Source organism: Lepidochelys olivacea (genome assembly GCF_965140295.1).
Source record: "Lepidochelys olivacea isolate rLepOli2 genome assembly, chromosome: 23".
NCBI classification, from domain to species: domain Eukaryota; kingdom Metazoa; phylum Chordata; order Testudines; family Cheloniidae; genus Lepidochelys; species Lepidochelys olivacea.
The window spans coordinates 5,784,122-5,803,544 of record NC_140433.1 but is presented as its reverse complement, the minus strand read 5'-3'; the positions used below and the strand labels follow the sequence as shown (position 1 = coordinate 5,803,544).

Sequence of the window (19,423 nt, the reverse complement as noted above, 5' to 3'; positions counted from 1 at the left end):
GAACGAGGAGTAATGGTCTCAAGTTGCAGTGGGGAAGGTTTAGATTGGATATTAGGAAAAACTTTTTCACTAAGAGGGTGGTGAAACACTGGAATGCGTTACCTAGGGAGGTGGTAGAATCTCCTTCCTTAGAGGTTTTTAAGGTCAGGCTTGACAAAGCCCTGGCTGGGATGATTTAACTGGGAATTGGTCCTGCTTTGAGCAGGGGGTTGGACTAGATGACCTTCTGGGGTCCCTTCCAACCCTGATATTCTATGATTCTATGATTCTATGATCATCATAAGTAAATAAAAAGATCTCGAGGTCCATTCAAAAGTGTCTGCTGGTCCGGAGTTGACCTGGGGTTTGCCTATTGACTGCCCCGGCCTCGGGTAACGCTGTCAGCGGCTACGATCGAACGTGGGATCCCTTGACCTTGATGTGGGAGCCTCTACTGCCTGAGCTAAAAGCCACCCCTCTCTTAGCGGCGGTTGAAGCAAGCTCATCCCTAGAGCCCTGCAAATCTGCGGATCGCCGCTTTATAGCCACAAGACTATGTCTGCGGGCTCCTGGCTTGGATGCGGAGCTACTCAGGGATCTACTCATCAATCTGTAGCTGGCCTAGCCACCACTTGAAGGGGGCGGAGTGCCACACTGAGCAGGCATGGCTTATGCTGGTGTCACGAAAACATCCACAAAAGTCTCAGATGTGGCTGCTTTTTATCTCACTCAGATTTAACCATCAAACCGAGTCTGAACAGCATTAGTTGAAAGCTTTTTAAAGACTTTTAAAAATGTTTAAAGAGGCCTTTTCTGCTCCAGCCTGTTAACACTTTTCTGTTTTCTTTTAAAAAAAAAAACCCAAACCCCACACACATATCTGCTAAAACCTGCCCTCATCAGTTGCAAAGATTGACAGAGATGCTAAAGGGAGGAGGTCCATAAAAAGTAATGGACATGGTCACTTTCCCACCAGTCCCCTCCTTAAGGGAAACTGACCAGCATATCTGTACCAAAGTAGTTATTCCACTGTAGGTATTCCAGCATAACTCCAAGGCAGAGTAAATATTCTGGAATAAAGTCATAAGAACATAAGAAGGGCCATACTGGGTCAGACCAAGGTCCATCTAGTCCAGAATCCTGCCGTCCGACAGCGGCCAATGCCGGGTGCCCCAGAGGTAATGAACAGAACAGGTCATCGTCAAGTGACCCATCCCCTGTTACCCATTCCCAGCTTCTGGCAACCAGAGGCTAGGGACACCCTCCCTGCCAATACTGACTAATAACCATTGATGGGCCTATCCTCTATGAACGTATCTAGTTCTTTATTGAACCCTGTTATAGTCTTGGCCTTCACAACATCCTCTGGCAAGGAGTTCCACAGGTTGACTGTGTATTGTTTAAAGAAATACTTCCTTTTGTTTGTTTTAAACCTGCTGCCTATTAATTTCATTGGGTGACCCCCACTTCTTGTGTTATGAGAAGGAGTAAATAACACTTCTTTATTTACTTTCTCTACACCAGTCATGATTTTGTAGACCTCTGTCATATCCTCCCTTAATCGTCTCTTTTCCAAGCTGAAAAGTCCTAATCTTATTGTGACGAAGCGGGACTGTTCTTAATGTTTCCTCTGAATAGTGTGGGGGTGCCTCAGTTTCCCCTATGCAGTTCTTAAGTCTCTAGGTGGTAGGATAAGGGTGTATGATCATTGCAGAGCCCTAGAGGGCAGGTGTGTGCAGGGATCTGGATACAGAGAATGGACAACACCCTGTTTCCTGGCAACTGATGGCTTGGCCCTTCCCCCCTGTAAGGTGAGAGCTAAAGGGGTTGGAGAACAAAGGAATCAGGTGACCTCCTGGGCCGGGAAAGGGACAAAGCCCAGAGGAGGAGGGGCTGGAGGGAGTTTCAGTTTGGGGCTGGCTGGGACATGGAGTGAAGTGCACACGTGGTTGTCTGGCTCACTGCCCCCCAAAATGGACCCGGCTGAGGGATCCTGTTCTCTGCACCTACAAGCTCTGGTTTAGACCATGTTCCTGTGGTCTAATAAACCTCTGTTTTACTGGCTGGCTGAGAGTCACGTCTGACTGCGAAGTTGGGGGGCAGGACCCTCTGGCTTCTCCAGGACCCCGCCTGGGCGGGCTCGCTGTGGGAAGCTCACGGAGGGGCAGAGGAGGCTGAATGCTCCGAGGTCAGACCCAGGAAGGTGGAAGCTGTGTGAGCTGTGTGTCCTGAAGACAGTCTGCTAACAGAAAGGAGACTTCCCCAGAGTCCTGCCTGGCTTCGTAGGGAGCAGTTCCAGAGCATTGCCCGGGGACTCTGTGACACTTATTAATCTCTTTTCATACAGAATCTTTTCCATACCTCTCATCATTTTTGTTGCCCTTTTCTGAACCTTTCCCAATTCCAGTATATCTTTTTTGAGATGGGGCGACCAGGTCGGCACGCAGTATTCAAGATGTGGGTGTACCATGGATTTACATAGAGGCAATATGATGTTTTCTGTCTTATTATTAGGGCCCGACCAAACTTACAGTCCATTTTGGTCAATTTCATGGTCATAGGATTTTAAAAATGGTAAATTTCCTGATTTCAGCTACTTAAAGCTGAAATCTCAGGATGTTGTAATTGTAGGTGTCTAGACACAAAAAGGAGTCTTGGGGGGTTGCAGGGTTATTGTAGGGGTTGTGCTACTGGTACCCTTACTTCTGCACTGTCTTCAGAGCTGGTCAGCTGTAAAACAGTGGCTGCCGGCCAGGAGCTCAGCTCTGCAGGCAGGGCAGAAGTAAAGGTGGAAATACTCCTAAAGTAAACTTGCGACTCCCCCCCCCCCCCCCCGCAACTCTCTTTGGGTCAAGACCCTGACTTTGAGAAACGCTGGATCTCCCCCGTGAAATCTGTACAGTACAGGGTAAAAGCACACAAAAGTCCAGATTTCACGGGGGGAGACCAGATTTCATGGACCGTGACATGTTTTTCATGGCCATGAATTTGGTAGGGCCTTACATATTATCTACCCCTTTCTTAATAATTCCCAACATTCTGTTAACTTTTTTGACTGCCACTGCACAATGACTCCAAGGTCTCTTTCTTGAGCGGTAACAGCTAATTTAGACCCCATCGTTTTGCATGAATAGTTGGGATTATGTTTTCCAATGTGCCTTACTTTGCATTTATCAACATTGAATTTCATCTGCCATTTTGTTACCCAGTTTGGTGAGATTTCTTTGCAGTCTGCTTGGGACTTAACTATTTTGAGAAGTTTTGTATCATCTGCAAATTTTGCCACCTCCCTGTTTCTCAGTTGATTTTGGAATAGAGTATGCATACAAGGAGTTATTCCGGAACGCCTGAGTTATCCTGGAATTTCTATTGAGTGAAATAGTTATTCATAGAATCATAGAATATCAGGGTTGGAAGGGACCTCAGGAGGTCATCTAGTCCAACCCCCTGCTCAAAGCAGGACCAATCCCCAATTTTTGCCCCAGATCCCTAAATGGCCCCCTCAAGGGTTGAACTCACAATCCATAGTTTAGGAGGCCAAAGCTCAAACCACTGAGCTATCTCTCTCTCTCCCCCCCCCCACCCCGGGGGGGGGGAATATTTATTTATGTTGGAATAAAGTGATTTTTTGTTGTTGAATAGACTGTTTGGAGGGGGCATATTACAGAATACCTGAGTTATACCAGAATTCCCCATGTGGACAATGCCTAGGAAAAGACAGGGAAATTAAATGCAAAAAAGCTCCAGAACGAATGCAGGTTAAAATATCAAGCAATCAATATTAGGACATTTGAGCAATTAAGGTTAAACCTTAAATTTAGCCAGCTCGCATGATGTGTCGTCTTGTTTTCCTCATTCAAGAGAAACTGTCCTGACCAGCTCATTAAAATGCTAACCTTGCCAAGGAAAACCAGAATAGAAAAAAACACTTTTGCAGACTCCCAGCTGGGCCAAGTTAGCCTCTGTCGAGGCACCTCACATTCTGGAATAGTCCAGTTTGGGGCTCAATCCTGCAAACCCACATGTATGCAACATTCTGTCCAGGAGGAGCCCCATTGACTTCAGAGCAAAGTGCGGCACCCGGACCTTGGATTGGTTGGCATTTCAAGGGTGTCTTGCATTTAATTTCCCTGGTGCTGCCCTCTCAGTGCTCCCTCTGCTCTACCCTGGCCTCATCCTGGTCTGCTCTATCTCCAGTGTCAGTTCTTTGGGTCAGAGACCTTTTGTTACCCTGTGCAGATCAAGTGCAATGGGGCCCCCATCTCAGTGGGGGCCTTAGGCACGACCCTAACAAGCCTGATTAATAATAACCTGCTTTCGGCATTGTTTTGGGGCCTCTGGTGTTTTTCTGTTTATGTGTCTATTGCACCTGCCCCCCCGGGTGCCGGTGCCGCTCTGTCTGGAGCAAGTTGGAAGTTTGTATCTTTCCCTGGCACCTCCCCTCCCACAGAGCTCTAGGGAGGTAAGTTACAGGCCCCTGACTGCTGCGTGAAACTGACCAGAGCAGCTGTTCTCAACCTTTCCAGATGACTGTACCCCTTTCAGGCACCTGATTTGTCTGGCGTACCCGCAAGTTTCACCTCACTTAAAAACGACCTGCTTACAAAAGCAGACATCAAAATACAAAAGTGTCCCAGCCCGCTATTCCTGACCTGCGGCTTCCTTTCTCGTTGTGTCCGTATGACGTTTTAGTTTGCACCGACTCCGCTCGTGCTGTTTACGTAGCCTGCCTGTTGTAAAACCAGGCAAATGTCTAGGTGAGTTGATGTACCCCCGGAAGGCCTCTGCGTATCCCCCTGGTGGAGAACCACTGGACCAGAGCCAGGAGGCGCAGACAGGTCAGGGCTGGAGCTCCAGAGTGAGCAAGGGCTGACATCCCTGGTCCGTCTGGGTGGGTGGGGTGAAGCTCAAAGTGTAAACAAGCCAGACAAAAAGCCCCCTGTGACAAAGTGGGGATTTTCTGCGATATGTTTATGACGCCGATGTGTGCCTCAGTTTCCCCCTAAACTTCACATTGTTACCCAGTGGAGGGCAAAGGGCTAAGTCTGCTTTTTGGAGGGCAGGTCAGGACACGAGGTGAGGAGGGGGCACACTCATGGGGTTCCTCCACCAGATCGCTTAAAAGCCACAGATCCCGTGGAGTTGTGACACACACAACCCCCCCCCCAGTCACTTGATTTTTGACTGTGAGGCTGGATCAGGGCCAGTGAAAACACAGGGCGGGGGCTGAGAGGGGGTGTCTCATGGTTGGATTCTCCCCTGAAAATCCACCGGGAATTCCCCTGCTGCTGGGGTGGGGGGCAGGAGGGGGATAGAGCACCCCTGTCCTTGGCTTCCCTGCCACAGGCATCTGTAGGGTCCCGCATTTCAGGGCGGGGCCCAGTGGGGCGTTCTAACCCCAGGAGATTGCTTGAGGAGCCCTGAAGGGACTACCCCCTGCCCAGACCCGGCTGGTATGGATGCAGATGGGATCCAAGGGTTGCGTCCGATTATAGGGGACTGGCACCTATGCACTGGGGGGACTGTGCCAGGGCTGGGCCATGCTGGGGGCAGCGTTGCAGCGGGCAAAGCTCTTTAAAGGCCTTTGTGAGGGTCTGAGGCTCGAAGAGAGACAGCAGAAGGCGGATCTTGCAGACTGGGCAGAAAAGGGAGCGAGGCTGAGCCATTTGGGGAAGAGGCGCGACCAGACACGCACGATCGGAGGCAGGCCTTAGAAAGGGTGATGCCGCCACAGGAGACTGACCAGAGGCAGAACCAAGTGCCAGCCCCAAAGCCGTGCCCAGTGGAGCAGCCCTGGCAGGGCAGGTGGGCGTCCCAGCAGACAGAGGCCAGAATGGCCGAGCGAGAGAGTTTGGGGCCCTCTCCCCGGGGAAGAGGGGGACAGGAGAGCACCCACAGCCCCCTGAACCCCAGCCGGACCGAGCTCACTGCTCCCACAGGTGCAGCTTGAGAGAGAAGTGCTGTCCGTGGGCCCAAGGTTTCCTGGGTGCAGAATAAAGGGGCTCTGAGTCACGCTGCGGTTGCGACCCAAATGAGGGGCTATGTAGGAACATTTGTGGGGGCGGGCTGGGGCATGCCAGCTGTGGCTGAGGTTTCTGAGCCTAGAGCGGCGGGCAGCTGGGAAACGGGCGGACGACAATGCGCGCAGCCGGCCGGGTTCCAAGAGGAAACCCAAGGGGAGCCGTTCCTGGATGGGCCCCTGGAGGGGGCTCCCCAGAGATGGGAAGGGGGAACCCCCAGCAGCAGAGATCTAGATGCTCTGACTGCCAGGGGACACGAAGGGGCAGAATGCCCAGGGCTCAGGGACCAGGGGGCTGGCAATGGCTCACAGCTGTTCAGTTACTGCCAGCCCAGGCAAAGGGGCAGCCGGCACCCCGAATCACTGGAGCTAACAGGGAGGCAGTTCCCCAGGAGGGGCCACGATCTGCAGGATGCTGAGTTCAGTCCTCAGCCGACCGTGACTATCTCCCGCTGCTTGCTATTTCACAGGTTCAGGGAATTTAAGGCCGGAAGGAGTCATCCTGTCCACTAGGCTGACCTCCTGTCTAGCCCAGGCTCGCATCTAGACGTTCACCCGCTCGCTCCCCCGTATGCCGAGCTCAACGACCCTAATTAGACGCCAGCGTTTGGGTCCTCGGCAGGCTAAACTCTTGTGTGCCACGTGCAGGGACCGGAACAGACCCGAGACCTGCCCAGATCCATGCCCCACCCTGCCGGAGAAGGGGAAAAACCCCAAAGTCCCTGCCGATCTGGGGGAAAATTCCCTCCCCACCCCAAACCCAGCAAATCAGTTGGGCCCTGAGAACAAGCTGCAGCAGTCAAGCCGCCAGAGAGGGGGTTCTCTGGACCGCCTGCAAGCAGTGAGGAGTAAAGGGGGTTGGGAGTCATTTCAAGAGTGGAAGGACAGCCTGGAGGTGGGGAAACTGAGGCACAGCTGGGTGTTGCTGTAGCCAGAAGTGGGAAAACTGAGGCAGTTGAGTACTGCCCCACGTGGCTCCTCCCAGAGGGTGAGATGAGCACAAAGTCAGTGTAAGCAGCCAGGAGGCTGCTGCCTATAACAGAGGAACCTTTCCAGAGGGCAACCATGGATCTCATGGGACCCCCTTAGTAAGGGACCCCAAATCACTTCCCACCATGGGTGGGATGGAGAGCGGAATTTGGCCCCAGGGGTGTCAAATATTCACCCTTGGGTGTGAAAACAGATTCCTCAGACACCCTCAGCCCAGGAGTGGGGCCACCTCCCTGGGAAGGATGGGGGCGGGGCCCTGGATCCAGGACCTGACCAGCTCTGCAGCGGGCCAGGCCTCTCCTAACCACCCTGACCAATCCAGGGGGTGCATCCCCATCCCCAAGTGGGGAAGCCCAGTGCCCAGTCGGTGTGGCTGGCGCCCTAAGGCACCAGCCATCGTCGCACTTCATGATCCATAGCAGACGAACACGGGTGGAGGGGTTTGCAGGGTCAGATCACAGTTCAAACCCAGAGGCTTGGGGGTAAAAGGGGCACATGGGTTGCGTGAGAACACCCTATGTGTCACCCATCCAGTGCGAGCCACAGGGGGAAATCACCTACGCTGGAACTGAAAGGATGGTCTGGTGAGTAAGGTACCACCCTGGGACCCGACAAACCAGTGCTCAAGGCCCTGCTCTGCTATAGATGCCCTCTGTGACTGTGAGCAAGTCATTGCCGTGCTGTGCCTCAGTTTCCCCATCAATATGATGGGGATAATGGCCTTGTCTCACAGAGGGTATGTGTGGCTAAGTACCTTAGAGTCTTACAGATTGTGAGCTGCCCAAATACTATGGTGATGGCCAGATAAGCACCCGAGATAGGAAGGAACCTCTCTGTAATGACTGATGGATGTGGTCAGCTGGTTGGGGTGTATGGTATGACGTTTGAAAGAGGTGTTAGGATCTTCTGGGGTATCCCTCAGCTGACCCTGTTCAGAGGGGGAAGAGATGGGGCAGTTTGGGGAATGGATCTGGGTCCAGTTGGGAATTCCTGTTTGCTTTAGGAATCACAGCCCTCCGGGGGACTGGACCCTCTGGGAAGCTGATATCACGCCATCAAGGGGCTATCAAGGCTGATGGGACAACAGGGTTGTGCTGTCTCGGGGCCAGGAAGGAAGGGGTTAAGAAGCCCCTTTGCAAAGCTGGTGTTCCTCACTTTAGCGGCCAGGTGGTCCCCCAGGAGTCACACTGCAAACCGGTCTGAGCCCAGGAGGGGGCCTTCAGAGCCCCAGGTGGACACCACAGCCAGGGCCGGCTAGCAAGGACTTTGGATCTGATGATGCCAGTGACTGGCCACTAGGGTGCTCCACCAGTGATGGTTGTTACTTTGTTAGATGGCTCCGTTTCCTGGCCAGCTGCTTTCAAAGCAAGTCACCTGGCCCTGACCCCAGCCCCGGACCCAGCATCAAGGGGCCAGATTTGGCCTTTGCCCAGTGGCCGACTCTCAGCAAACCCTGATGAGTCGGATCTCACAGGATCATAGAAATCTGGGGCTGGAAAGGAGCTTGAGAGGTCACCTCGTCCAGCCCCCTGCACCGAGGCCAAACCAAGCCCACCTAGACCAGCCCTGACAGGGGTCTGTCCAGCCTGGTCTTAAAAACCTGCAGTGACGGGGATCCACCCCGCCTCCCGTTCCAGAGCTGAACTCCCCTTCTAAAGTGTGTCCTCAGAGCCAGCTTCACTCTTCCTTGCTGCAGAGTAAGCCCATCGCCTCTTGTCCTACCTGCAGTGGACATGGAGAAGAATCAATCTCCGTCCTCTTTGTAGCCGCCCTGAACGTATTTGATGACTGTTCTCAGCCCCCCCCCCCCCCCGGCTTCTTTTCTCAAGTTTTCAACCTTTCCTCACTGCTCAGGTTTTCTCTTGGATCATTTGTGTTGCTCTCTCTCCAATTCATCCACATGAAGGGCGGCGCCCAGATTTGGACCCAGCGCCCCCGCTGAGGCCTCACCAGTGGCGAGTAGAGCGGGACAATTATCTCCCGGGCCTGACAATACCACACTCCTGTGAATACACCCAGAATGATGCTCAGCCTTGTTAGCCACTGCTTCACATGGTTGATTCGTTCAATTTATGATCTGCTAGAACCCCCCAGGACCCTTTACAGCAGTACGATCGCCTAGCCAGTTAGTCCCCATTTGGTGGCTATGCATTTGATTTTTCCTTCCTAAGTAATTGAAACATGGGCACAAGTGTCTGTTTAGGGTTACCACCTGGCCAATATTTGACTGGTCTGGTTGGGTTTTTTATGGATTTGCCAGTTGCCAGAAAAAATAATTTGATCTGCAGCGTTGTTTTTTTTTAACGTGGGTCTAAAGATTTGCATTATTATCCCAAGACAAGGGGATTAGCTAATCTTAACAGTTGCTGTGTCCAGCTAAAGATGCTAAGACGTTGCCGTTCAAAATAAGACACTGCTGGAAACTACAAAATCAAAGGGCAAATACAAATTCAAGAGATGGACTCAATGCGTTTTCTTTATGTATAAAATTCCAAATAGGACTGGTGATTAATCGCAGTTAACTCAGGTGATTAACTCGAAAAATTAATTGCGATTAAAAAATTTAATCGCAATTAATCACAGTTTTAATCGCACTGTTAAACAACAGAATACCAATTGAAATGTATTAAATATTTTTGGATGTTTGTCTACATTTTCAAATATATTGATTTCAATTACAACACGGAACACAAAGTGTCCAGTGCTCACGTTATATTATTATTTTGATTACAAATATTTGCACTGTAAAAATTATAAACAAAATAGTATTTTTCAGTTCACCTCATACAAGTACTGAAGTGCAATCTCTGTATCGTGACAGTGCAATTTACAAATGCAGATTTTTTTTGTTACATAACTGCACTCAAAAACAAAACAATGTAAATCTTTAGAGCCTACAAGTCTACTCAGTCCTACTTGTTGTTCAGTCAATTGCTAAGACAAACAAGTTTATTTATGTTTATGGAAGATAATGCTGCCTGCTTCTTCATTACAATGTCACCTGAAAGTGAGAACAGGCGTTCGCGTGGCACTTTTGTAGCCGGCGTTGCAAGGTATTTACATGCCAGATACACTAAAAATTTGTATGCCCTTCATGCTTCGGCCACAATTCCAGAGGACATGCTTCCATGCTGATGACACTCGATAAAAAATAATGCATTAATTAAATTTGTGACTGAACTCCTTGGGAGAGAATTGTATGTCCCCTGCTCTGTTTTACCCGCATTCTGTCATATATTTCATATTATAGCAGTCTTGGATGATGCCTCAACACAATGTTCGTTTGAAGAATACTGTCACTGCAGATTTGACAAAACGCAAAGAAAGTACCAATGTGAGATTTCTAATATACAGCACTTGACCCAAGGTTTAAGAATCTGAAGTGCCTTCCAAAATCTGAGAGGGACAAGGTGTGGAGCGTGCTTTCAGACGTCTTAAAAAAGCAACACTCCAATGCGGAAACTACAGAACCCGAACCACCAAAAAAGAAAATCAACCTTCTGCTGGTGGCATCTGACTCAGATGATGAAAATGAGCAGGCGTCGGTCAGCTCTGCTTTGGATCGTTATCGAGCAGAACCCATCATCAGCATGGACGCATGTCCTCTGGGATGGTGGATGAAGAATGAAGGGACATATGAATCTTTAGTACATCTGGCACATAAATATCTTTATGTGCTGGCTACAACAGTGCCATGAGAACACCTGTTCTCACTTCCAGGTGACATTGTAAACAAGAAGAGGGCAGCATTATCTCCCGTAAATGTAAACAAACTTGTTTGTCTGAGCGACTAGCTGAACAAGAAGTAGGACTGAGTGGACTTGTGGGCTCTAAAGTTTGACACTGTTTTATTTTCGAATGCAGTTATTTTTTTTACATAATTCCACATTTGTCAGTTCAACTGTCATGATAAAGAGATTGCATGACAGGACTTGTATGACGTGAATTGAAAAATACTATTTCTTATGTTTTTTACAGTGCAGATATTTGTAATAAAAAAATAATATCAAGTGAGCACTGTACACTTTGTATTCTGTGTTGTAACTGAAATCAATACATTTGAAAATGTAGAAAACATCCAAAAATCTTTGACTAAATGGTATTCTATTGTTTAACAGCTGCCATGGGGGGGCAATGGAACCCTGCAGCTTCCAGCCACAGGTCAGGCTGGTGGCCCTGGAGCTCCCAGCCACCTGGTATCTGCCCAGCCACTTTCCTAATATTTTGTCATGGATATTTTTAGTAAAAGTCACAGACAGGTCACAGCTTCCCTGCATTTTTGTTTATTACCTGTGACCTGTCCCTGACTTTTACTAAAAATATCCATGACAAAATCTTACCCTTAACTATAAGTGGCTGTTGAAGGGGGATGGGTTGCGGAGTTGCCTTGTGGTTGGGGTTTGAGGTTGTGGCAGGCTGGCCTTGTGGGGGGGGTACCTTTTTTTTGCATTTCAAAGGTGGTAATGCTAGCGTAGATCCGAAGCGTCTCCACTTTGGGGATGGGACCACATTCTGATCTGAGCCCATTGGTGTAAATCCAGAGTGATTCCAGATTTATGCCAACATTACTGAGAGCAGGATTTGGCCCTGGTGGGGAATGGGGGGGCAGGAAAGGGGGTGACTGAGACCCAGGAGGATAGTAGGAAATCCCTCGGGAACCTGTAAGGCTATCTCCCTGCTCACCCCGACACTGCTATATGCCTCACCCCCATGCTGGGGGGGAGGGGGGGCAAGGGGTGGGCTGTGCTGAGGCTGCCAGTGAAGGGGCCAGCTAATGTCCAGTCGGGAGCTGGGCTGAGAACTCACAAACTCGTTTCACCCACAGGCTACCCCCCAGACACCCCGATGGGTGTGGAAGCTTCAGAGCCAGACACAGGCATTCGATAGTGAGCCAGCAGGGGATCCGATTTAATGCCCTGGTGCCGGTGGGCTCTGCGGGGGGCGCGGAAAGAGAGGGCCATGTGCTCCAGCCCCTCTCGGGGAGGAGCACATACAGTGCTGGATTTAGGGCCTTCATTTTCGAGGCCCCCCCCCCAGGACCCAGCCAAGAAAAAGAACATTCTCTCTTGTCTCCCCCCACCCCTGTTTTTCATCCTTTTTTTCTTTATCCTTCTCTTATATTATAAGACAAGTCATGGGAAGTAAATGAAAATAAAGTGAGGTACCTTGATTGGGGCAGGGGTTGGGGTGCAGGAGAGGGTGAGGGGGGCGGGCTCTGGGCTGGGGCAGGGGGTTGGGGTGCGGGACGGGGGCAGGGGGGCGACACTTACTTCGGGCGGCGTGGCTCCCAAAGCGACCGGCACAGCCCTCTGGCAGCGGCTCCTAGGTGGGTGTTCCCGGCCAGCGGGAGCCTGCGGAGTTGGCGCCCGGGGCGGGGGCAGTGCGCAGAGACACCCCCACCCCTCGCCAGGGGGCCGCAGGGACATGCCGGCCGCTTCCGGGAGCGGTGCAGCGCGGTGGGAGGGAGGCAGAGCGGGCAGGGAGCCACCTTAGCCCTGCTGCTGGCATGTCTCTGCGCGCCCCTTGGGGGCAGGTGGGCAGCGGGCAGCACACGGAGCCACTTCCCCCCACCAGGGACGTGCCAGCAGCCGGCCGCTTCCGGGAGCGGTGTGGGGCCACCGGCCACGGCGTGCAGGCAGCCTGCCTGAGCCCTGCTGCACCACCACCCGGGACTCGGGGACAGGTTGTCAGATGAGATTTGTCCTGCATTTTGGGCGCCCCGGGCCACCGCACGGTTTGTTTCATGGTAAATCCGCTCCTGAGCATATGGCCCCCTGCCCTGTCTCACTTCCTCTTTGGGGTGGGGGGAAGGGCATGGCTAATGCAGACCAGGGCGTCCTATTGGCCAGAGGAGGGACACGAGTGTTGGCTCAGCAGCCCTGGCCCGTCTCATCTCCAGTCATCAAAGGTGCCAAAGGTGGCACTTGCTGAACGGCTTGAACTTGTGCACTGCTTGGCCGCCCCTGCCTCACCCCAGAGGTGGCTGCATTTCCAGTGGGTAAAGCCAGATTTCTGCTCCGTTTCTGCTGCTGTGACCTGGGCTGACTCCACTGAGCGGAATGGCTTTGCTCCGGTTTCAGAGCCCCCTTTGCTGGGCCTGTATGCTTGGCCTTGCCTGGTGACAGTTAGCGTGGCCTTGGGGCTGCTTTAATTCATGCTCTGCCTCCTATGGACCCTGGGGGACAGTGAATAGCCACAGGACAGTGTGCTCCAGCCATGCCCTGATTCATTCTCCTAGGGGAGAGGCAGGGCCAGGGAAGCCGAACGGGCTGAGACGAGATATTTGAGCTGGAACTGGCTGGATCAGCACCCATGAAGGACGGCCCCCTGGAAGATCCAACAGAAAAGCCCAGGACGGAGAGGGCCGTTAATGCATAAAGACCGGAAAGCCCCCGCAGCCTGACTGGGTGAACCCAGTGTGGCTGGGGACCACAGGGCTGAGGTGCTGAGCACTGGGCTCCCAGCCACACTGGGTGCATCTAGGCTGGAGCTCGAGGTGCCATTTCCAGCCCTAGGAGACGTCTGGGGATTCTCCCTCCTGGCTGCTGGGCAGACGCACCCCAGAGCCAGAGACGATGGCTGCATGCCAGCACCTGTGCTTGGCTAGCCCCCCAGGGTAAAAGGAGTTTGTCTGCCAGCGGAGGAACCCCCTCTCCCTGAACAACGGGGCCTTGAAAGCAATATCTGGCTGGCAGAGCCAGGCCTGGGTATGTTTTAAGCATAGACCAGCCCCAAAGGGACCAAGGCGTAGGGCAGCCCCCGTAAATCCATGACTGGACAATCCTCCAGGAGCCGTTCCTGCCCCGTTGATGCTGCCGGAGGGGTCTGAGAAACGGCCCCAGAGACGCCAGGGCGCCCCGTAACCAGCCACCCCACAAAACACGGCCTGCACATCGCAACCGTTGGCAGACGGGAGGGGAGTTTATTCCGGGCCAGCGCTCCCGCTGGCTTTGTCCATCGCGGAGGGGGTGTGGCTCCCGGCTCCCCCGGCAGGTGGCTCGCCCCTCATGTGTGGAAAGGCTCTATATTTTCTTCTCTGCAGAGAGACATGGGTGGGAAGGGCATAGGGAGAAGGGGACAAGGGTCAGGAGTTGGCTGGAGACATCCCCATTCTGCTGCGGCAGCCGGTGGGGCTCGTAGGCTAGTAAAGTATGTCCCATTCCCAAGCTGTGATTCAGTATCCAAAAGGGACAGTCGAGGGCACTCTCCCCTCACGGCCAGTGCAGGCCCCAATGCCCCAGTGTGACACTAGGGGGCGCTGTGCTGCAGGGAGCAGGGTGTGGGCTCAGTAGGGGGCGCTCTCCCCTCACAGTCAGTGTACCCCAGTGTGGCATAGAGCCCGAGCTCCAGATGATAATGCTGCTACCCCAATTTACACCAGCTGCGAATCTGCCTTATCAAACATAGGTTCTCCCTACTGCGGCCAGCTCTCTCTTTGGGTGCATCCACATCCACCCTCTTGAAGTTCCACTTGGACACAGGCTTCTGCACTTCCTGTCCTAAAGCACTGTGTCGCTGTTAAACAGCTGCTGGGCCCCACCCCAGAGGTGGTTGCATTTCTGTGGTGGGCAAGCCATCCCCACGTCTCCCTCACAGAGAAGGTTAATTAGGGAGCCCCAGATGGTTGACCCTATAAAGCCAAGAGTGGCCACCACGCCTTTGGGGGAGACTCTCCTGCCAGCCTGCAGAGCGCATTGCGAGGGCTCCTGAGGGCAGAGGATTCAGGGGGGAGTTTGATGCTAATTGGATCTGGTGGGTTTGAGCCAGGGGAGATGCCTTCCGGCTCGTAGCCCTCAGCACTGGTCTGGAAACTCCAGCTCCGAGTCTCTCATCTGTTGCTAGTGCAGGTAGGACTGCTCCTTGGGGGCCTCCGGACTGCGCTCCCAGCCTCCCACCCCTAGGAGGCAGCGCACGGGGATGCCAGGGCAGTGTGGAGCTGGACTGGGAGGAGGCGGGCTGTGGGGACAGAAATAGAGGGGAGCAGGGCTGCTGCCGGCTCAGTGCTGCTGGGGGGAGAGTTTAATGGGGAGTTCAAACCTTTTTCCTTCACGGCAAGTGCAGGCACCTGGAAGAGGACACACAGGACAGCAGGGGTCAGCTGGCTGCAGGGATCTTGGCGCCGTTCATCTCCTTTACCCGCCCTCTGCCCCTGCCCCCTATCCTAGAACCCCCAATCCCGTCTATATCCCAGTTTGTCCCCCTGCCTGTCCCACTCTGCCAATCTCCCCGGGTGCCCTGCAACGTCACCATGGGCAGATCCCCAGCTGGTGTGCTCTGACGCCGCTCTACAGGAGCCAATAGCGCGGTGCAGATTTACCCCAGCTCCGGATCTGCCCCCGCGGCTTAGCGAAATCAGGGCCATGCTCTGGCCTTTTCTGTTCCGCCTCCAGGTTCTGCGGCCGGGGAACCCTTCACGTGCGAGCAGCAGTGACGCGTACGCCATGGTCCCCCTTTCCTTGAAGGTCCCCATGATATTTACAGAGATGCTGGCAGGGCGAGCGAGCCCTGGAATGAAAAGAAACCAAACCAACCCCCAAGGTTTTAGGGCCTCGAAAACCGACCGGAAACGTTGCTGGAGCTTTCCAATTCCAACGGCAACGTTTCGGCCTGAGATCACGTCCGCGGCTCTCTGGTGCCGGCAGCCCCAGCATCACAGCCTCAGGGGTTCAGGCCGCCGAGCTCGGCCCTGGAGTCCGTGGGCCCCCTCGCAAGGGGGAATGCCCAACGCCTGAGTGAGGGGCCCGTTGCCTGCCCTTGGAGGGGCCAGTATCGATGTCAAATAGACTGTGGTGGGCAGCATCCAAGTCTTGGATCAGTCACTGCACTGCAACGCAACTCGGGAGAGCTGGCTTCGACTCCCAGCTCTGCCCCAGACCTTGGGGAAAGCACAGCCATGCTCTGTGCCTCAGTTTCCCCACCCCACCCTCTGTCTATTCAGACTGCAAGCTCTTTGGGGCAGGGCCTGGCTATCACTGTCACCTTGTCCACACACTGAAGTCACATGGCTTTAACTCACTGGCTGTACGTAAAGGAGTACAAACTCCCTAGTTATACTGGTAGAAACATTCTTCTCCCGGGACAGCTATCTCCATACGGGAAGGGGGAATCAGGGATCTGGGGATAAGGAACCTTTCTACCAGCGTAAGGGTTTGTCTACACTGCAGGTGGGAATGGCCCAGCTCTGATGCTGTAGGAACTCCACCTCCTGGAGAGACCGTCTCTAGGGCGATGGAAGCATTCTCCCATGGACTGAGCTGTGTCTACACTGGGGGTTCGGTCAGCAGAGCTACGGCGTTCAGGGGGGTGCATTTTTCACACCCCCTGAGCTCTGTAGCTCTCAATGTGAAGTGTAGGCCAAGCCTTGCTGGGTCTCTAACAGGGGTTGTATCAGTGTAGCAAGATGGGTTAAAAAAACAAATCACATCCCTAACCCATGCACAAAATCTGTATATAAAACAGGCTCATGTATCTGGGCAGCGCCCGACACAGAGAGATCCTGAGCTCGTTACTATGTGTCTCTTCAGTGCCCGGAACAGTGAGCCACTGATCTCAGTTACTGTGTGTCTGTGTGTCACCTGGCATGACAGGGCTCTGATCTCGGTCAGCGTGTGTCTCGGCAGCGCCTGGCGCAACGGGACCCTGATCTCGGTCACTGTGTGTCTGGGCAGCGCCTGGCCTGACGGGGCCCTGATCTTGGTCACTGTGTGTCTGGGCAGCGCCTGGCACAATGAGGCAAGTCATCCTACTCCTGTTAATAAGTTAATTTCAGACTCTGACTCCTACTGGACCTGTGAAAATTGGATTTTGACCCCCACCAAATACCCAGCCTGCCCCACAAAACATCGTCGGGTCGGACTAAGCAAACTGAAAGGCCTCTGACTCCTGGAAAGGGTGCATAAAATCCAACCCTTTGCTCCCGCCTCCCCAGTTCACTCTGGTAGGCGCTGATATGCCAGGTCCTCAGCTGGTGTGAATGGGCCTAGTCCCCTTGGCTTCAGTGCTCATCTGAGTTCCAGTAGAAGGGGGTTTGGCCCCCGCGTCGGGTACTTACACAGCTGCTCTTCCAGGATGTAAATGTCGTCTTGCTGGAAGAGGAGAAAGAGAGCTGCTGTCCTTAACCAAACCCACAGGTTGGCTTTAAGCGTCTTTATCCACCCGAGTTCTCTGCCCCTCCAGCACATCCCAGGACAATGGGGCGTGGAGAGCAGAGCGCCCCCCTGTGGCAACACACTTCATTGCACTGCGGCTATTCTCTGCCTCCCAGGGCCCATCGGGAGCAGAGCATGATTTAGTGCAGCCTGAGGGCTGCTCTAAGTGACACTGGGGGCAGGGCCCAGAGTACAGGGAGGTCAAAGTCACTTTACCCCCTAAGCCAGGAACAGGATGGGGGAGCTGGGAAACAGCCCCAGTATCTCAGTAAATGCCCCCAGGCCGTCTGGTGCGAGCTCTCATCCTGGCTCTTGATGGGTTGGTGTCTCTGCAGGGTGCAGAGGTGCTACATAGAGGGTCCTAGAGCAGGAATCACAGGGTGCAAGGAGGGGCATTTAGGCAGGGCAGGGGCATTTAAAGGGGCATGCACACAGCAGATGAGCCCAGGGCTCACCTGAGGGTGAGGGGATGGTGTGTTAGGGCCAGAATGGGGCTGCCCATAACCCATGGTAGGATCAGGCCTGGAGGGTTGGGGTAACAGGGTGGGGTGGATTGGTGTGTGGAGCTGGTAGGATGCCAGGCGGTGCCAGGGCCATGTATCCTCCCACACGGGCTGAGCCCAGGGGCAGACCCTACGCCAGCCCACAGAGCCCCGCTCACCAGGCTCTCCTGAAGCTCCGTCAGCTGGATGATCTTCTGCTTGATCTTGTCGTTGTCCCTGGAATTCAGTGCAAACGTCCACGATCACGTCCCTCCTGCTCCCCATGCGAGGGGCGCTGCATGCTGGCGCCTGGGGCCACCCCACACCGCCAATGCTGACCCTGGCACTGCTGTAGGGGGCGCTGTGCTGCAGGGAGCGGGGCTCAGCAGGGGGCGCTCTCCCCTTACTGTCAGTGCAGGCCCCCAGTGTATGGGATTTTGTAGCTGGAAAGCTCTATGCCTGAGGGCGAGGGCGCTTTCTGCTACCCCCCCATTCTTCCCTTGAGATGATGCCCAGGGAGTTGTGACACTCCTCACTCAGCTTCCATCAAGGTTAGATGCCTGTCACCTCTTTTAATAGCTAGATAGTCCTGACTGCCAGCCCCCTCTGCTCTAACCCTTAGACCAGTCACATCTCTGGGACACACTGAATTGGCCCCTTGGTATCATATTTATTCTACTGCCATCTGGACCTTAAATAATGACAATCCCTAGCTCCCATATAAGGCTTTCCAAAGGAGGGCAGTGTCATTGTCCCCATTTTGCAGAGGGAGAAACTGAGGCACAGAGTGGGGACATGACTTGTCCAAGGCTGTCCAGGAGGCCAGAGGCAGAGCCAAGTCCCTTTGAGTCACAGTCCAGAGCTCTGGCCACTAGGTGGCCACAGACTGGCCATGATTCCCCCTCCCCCCCACAATCATCTCTGTAATGTTCAGCCCCTTTTAAAATCGGGGACCAGATCTGGGGGTAAATGGGTGAACCTGGGGGGATCTGGCCCAGGGATCAGGGAGGGACGGGATGGTCACGTACCTGAGAAGGATTTCCTCTGTTGACTTGAAGACTGGGGCAGGGGGATGAAAGAGTGAAGCTGTTACCAACATGTGTGGTATCGTACAGAGCCAGCTGCATTCAGCACCCCCAGCGCTGGTCACATGGCCAAGACCCAGGAGCGGGTTAGTCTCCAGCCAGGAGCAGGGTCTAGTGGCCAACATAGGTTTTGTTCATAGATTCCAAGGCCAGATGGGAGCACTGATCATCACCCCCCCCCCCCCCCGCTCCTGCCCCCAACAATAATTCCCGGAGCAGATTTGTTAGAAACACATCCCAGCTTGATTTAAACAGGGCCAGCACTGGAGAATCCACCCCGAAAAATTTACAGAGAAGCGTGCTGGGTTCCCCAGCACTGACCATTTTAAAACCAGGATTGGATCTTTTTCTAAAAACCCTGCTGTTGGAATTATTGCAGGGCACGTCTCTGGCCTTTGTTATCCAGGAGTTCAGATGAAATCAGTGGTTCTCCACCCAGGGTACACGTCCCCATGGGGGTACGCAGGTGCATCAACTTATCTAGATATTTGCCTCGTTTTACAACAGGCTACCTAAATAGCGCTAGTGAAGTCAGTGCAAGCTACAGTTTCATACAGTGACTGGTTTCTACTGCTCTGTGTACTACAAACTGAAATGTAAGTACCAGATTTATATTCCAATCGATTTCTTTTAGAATTAGATGGGGAAAATGAGAAAGTCAGCAATTATTCAGTACTCGTGTGGCTGAGACACTTTTGTATTTTTAGGTCTGATTTTGTC

At 53.3% G+C, this 19,423-nt stretch overlaps 1 long non-coding RNA gene across 1 annotated transcript; it reads right to left on the bottom strand.

Moving 5' to 3' along the window:
• Positions 1 to 13,951: 13,951 nt before the first annotated feature.
• On the bottom strand, positions 13,952 to 18,837 carry LOC311511546. The gene is made up of 5 exons (XR_014709300.1): positions 18,647 to 18,837; positions 17,798 to 17,855; positions 17,040 to 17,073; positions 15,026 to 15,053; positions 13,952 to 14,024 (listed from the first exon to the last, which is right to left on the bottom strand). It is a non-coding gene; the product is annotated as an uncharacterized lncRNA (long non-coding RNA).
• Positions 18,838 to 19,423: the final 586 nt, after the last annotated feature.